Raw genomic sequence first — 4,156 nt, forward strand, 5'->3', positions numbered from 1 at the left:
TTCCTCCACTCAGTCTTCAGTCGCCTCCTATTTCTCCTTCCCTTCTTTCTATTCTATTATCCTGTGCTGCTTGACTGCCTCCCTCCATGAATCTTAGTGGTGCGGTGCGGTGTGTGTGTGGGTGCGTGTGTGTGTGTGTGTGTGGGTGTGCGTGCGTGCGCGCATTTGTTTCTAATACTTTGTCTGGACCATTTTCCTGACACATCCCACATTATGGGGACCCACTGCTCCTTGTGGGGACCAAAGCCTGGTCCCCACAAGGAGAAACACTGTTTTTGGGCCAGGGGTCAGATTTAGGACAAAGGTGTGAAATGAGTTTTGGTTAGCGATAGGGTTAGGGTTAGGCATGATAGGGTTAGGTTTGAGAATTTTCACTCTCGAGGTACGGTTAGGTTTAGGGTTTAGGACAAAGGTAAGGTTTAGACCAGTGTTTCTCAATCCTGGTCCTCACTGCCCCCTTGTCCTGCATATTTTACGTTTTTCCCTTCTGCCACACACCTGAATTGTATCTCTGGGTGATTAACAGGCTTCTGCAGTACTTGATGGTCATGCAATCATTTGAATCAGCTGTTCTGGAATAGAGGCACATCTAAAACATGCAGAGCAGGGGGCAGTGAGGACCAGGGTTGAGAAACACTGGTTTAGACTGTAGAAATGAATGGAAGTCAGTGGAAAGTCCCCACAAAGATAGCCAGGCAAATGTGTGTGTGCATGTGTGTGTGTGTGTGTGTGTGTGTGTGTGTGTGTGTGTGTGTGTGTGTGTGTGTGTGTGTGTGTGTGTGTGTCGTAGAGCATTCATATAGTAGTCGAAAGCGGGTGTGAGAGTGCGGTGACTGCGACGGCTCCAGGTGATTAATGTTCTGGGGCTGGCCAAGGTGAAGAGTTGTTACACTCACGTCTACGTGTGCCGCCACTTATGTACACACACATGCACACGCACACACACACCCACCCACACACTCATTCACCTTTCACAGGTGTCCTGTTTATGTCCCGTCATGGCGAGGAGGAGGGAGGGTGTCAGTCTGGGAGGTTTGTGTCTCACTCAGTGGACTGTTTCCCGTGGGGGGAACTGAAAGAGGATCCAGCCGTAAAGAAAAGAAGTGGAAGTGACGCTTAACAGAAGCTGCTTTGCTATTAAGAGGAATTAAATGTGAAACTATTACAAAATAATTTGTCGCCTTAAATACTTTTCCCCAATTTCTTTAATGTTACAAACACTCACTTCATTGTTTTTTGCTTGGATTTGTGCAGCACACCAACATAAAAATGGTGCATATCTGTGCAATGACATCTGAAAAGTGTGAAGTATTTGTATTAGGCTCTTATGTTTACGACCTTAGCCCTGTTGGAAGGTGAACCTCTACCACAGTCTCAAGATTTTTGCATCCTTTAACACTGTCTAGCAGGTTTTCTGACATTTCTTTGGTCTCACTCATCTTCCTGTTAATTCTAACCAGCTTTTCTGTCCCTACTGAAAAAAAAGACACTGTGTAACAATGTTTTACCATTGTGCATGTTGGTCAAGACGTTTATTTTTGTCTGATCTGACCACGCCACTTTTTTCCACATTAGCTGTGAAACCTCACTTGTTTAGAAATGCATTTGATTCATAACACTGGGTTACAAAAATATATGTATATTTTTGTTTTCTAACAATGACTAAATGTTACAAACCTGGATTTCTGTAAATTTAACAATAAACACTGATAAGGGTATATAAATGTAAATTCAGCATTACGTCTTCATTGTGCAAAATTCTCCGTCTCTTTTACGTCCTGATGGAATCTCATCACTTATTTATCCCGGATTCTCAGGAAACAAATCCATCTGTGGGGACATGTCATGCATTTTGATGCTCAAGTTGCATCCATAGTTCAGAAAGTTGACCCGATTGAGCAAAACCAATGGGATATTTGGATCCAACACATCAAAATTACCCTAAAACAGTTGAAAAACCCCTGACAATTTTTTGGCTGTTGACCAGCGTAACAGCCGGTATACTGATTGATGTAAATTTGCATGATGATTTTGATGATGTCATTTGAAAAAAAAAAAAAAAAGTTATGTCTGTTGCCTGTTGCACAATTAGTTGCTGTATTTTGTTTTCATGGAGTAAAGCACTTTGCACTGCCTTGCTGCTGAAATGTGCTTTATAAATAAACTTGACGTGATCACATCAAAATCATTCAACAAGTTCAAGGCGTATGAATAATTTTTCAAAACTCTCAACTGTTTCCAATTCTAAAACCTTTAAACAACAACAAAACATAGTACTCCTTCTGGGACACGATGTGTGTGTTTGCGTGCACACACTGTGGGTGTGTGTAAGTCGATCCACTCGTCCTGGATTCTCTGCTAAACTTAGATGGGCCACTGGGGTTCATTAAAATTTTTTTTCCTCCCCAGATTGGGCCGACCTGAGCACCTGGTGCTTTATCCCGGCTCATCCGAAAGCGCACGACGACCTCGCCAGGTCAATACTCACTCATCAGGTGAGTATTGATCGAGCTGGAAACAGAGGTGGGAGGCTCTGACGTGAGCCGCAAGCCGCTGAGCGCACAGTCAGCTTAAGGTCATGTCAAACGCCAACGCAGATGAATTCGGCGTCTACCGTGTGTGAGCGTGGGGAACCAAAAAACTTGTTGCGTTAAGAGACACAGTGGCACAACAACTCGCCGCTGGAATCTCGTACATCAGGTTTTCTGAAAATGTCTCTGTTGCAAGCTGCTTCTGATTCTATTCCTCTTTCCACAGAAAACAGAGTTGTCACTCTGCCAAAGAAATGCAAGATGGTCAGAATAATCGGCTTCATTCAAGTTTCACTTTCACCTCAAACGCCTATTGTGATGTGTTTGAATCAAAACTCTGCGATGAAAGCTCATACCAGTGATGCTGTTTAAAACATTGTGATTTTATTAATATTACGGGACAAAATGTTCTGTGTGATTACAACTATTATTAAGCTAATTGTTTAATAAAGCATTTCGGTGACTTAACCCTCCTGTTAAGTTGCAGGTCAAATTGACTCGTTTTAAAGTTTAAAAATTCTTTTTAAATAGTTGGACGTATTTTTTTCTGCATGAAACTTTTTCTATTTGTCTTATTAGGTACTCTACATATAAATTGAAAATGTATTCATCTTACACATTATTAAACCCCCCTGCGTCTACATATTACATAGATACAGTTCGGGTCAATTTGACCAGTCAAGTTGAAGGGTAAAAAGGTTAATAAAAATGCTCAGTTCTATTTGTTTCCTTGCAACTATGAGACATATTTCACCACGCACACACACACACGCACACACACCACACCACACACATATATGCACGCCTGCATGCACACAACCGCACTTTCTCCCTACTCGCTTTACTAGGAAACTGCGAGAAAGCAGGTGTTGATGAAACTTTGACGGGGACCTTTTCTGTTCTCGTGGTCAAACTCCACCCTCACTGAGTGGACAATCAGTGTGTGGGGCGAGGGGACATTAATACTCTCTGCATGACTCATTTATCTTGATTTTAATCAGCGGATCAATTTGATCCGGAAAAGTATATGTGTCTCAAGTTCAATTATAAAGATCACCCATTGAAAATAAATAAATAAATAAAAATGCAATCTTAAAAAAATGCACCAAAGATCTATTTCAAGGATAATTATTGGGGTTTTATATCTAGATTTTTTCAGTGGACATAAAAAAATTTAATAAAATTTTTTTTTACATAAAAAATGTAAATTAAATTTTTTTATGTAAAAAAAAATGTACATAAAAAAATGTAAATTACATTTTTTATGTCCAAATGAGTACTTTGTCGTTATTGATCTTTTATTTGTGAGAAATAAAAAGACATTATTGCACAAATATTGATTGAAATGGTTAGTATTGGAGTTAATAATCAGATACAAAAATGTTTCGCAGGGGTTTTTTGGTTTCTGACACTATTGCATGGTTAAACACTCCCCGGGTCAAATTGACCCAGGAACATAATTGCTGTAGCTCAGAAACGAACATAACAGGAGGGTTAATTCTTCACTTCTCATTTCTGATACAGTATGACGCAAGTACTGTAAACATCTTATTTTACTTAACGCTTTACAGTCGAGAGCTCAGACTTTCCCTTTGCAAGGTTGAAGTGATTTTAGAGATTTTCAT

At 40.3% G+C, this 4,156-nt stretch overlaps 1 long non-coding RNA gene across 1 annotated transcript; it reads left to right on the top strand.

Moving 5' to 3' along the window:
* Positions 1-2,411: 2,411 nt before the first annotated feature.
* LOC103474705 (uncharacterized) lies at positions 2,412-3,028 on the top strand. Its single transcript, XR_535215.2, has 2 exons — positions 2,412-2,691; positions 2,758-3,028. It is a non-coding gene; the product is annotated as an uncharacterized LOC103474705 (long non-coding RNA).
* The last annotated feature ends 1,128 nt before the right edge of the window (positions 3,029-4,156 follow it).

This window comes from Poecilia reticulata, linkage group LG13 (genome assembly GCF_000633615.1).
Source record: "Poecilia reticulata strain Guanapo linkage group LG13, Guppy_female_1.0+MT, whole genome shotgun sequence".
In the NCBI taxonomy this organism is placed as follows: domain Eukaryota; kingdom Metazoa; phylum Chordata; class Actinopteri; order Cyprinodontiformes; family Poeciliidae; genus Poecilia; species Poecilia reticulata.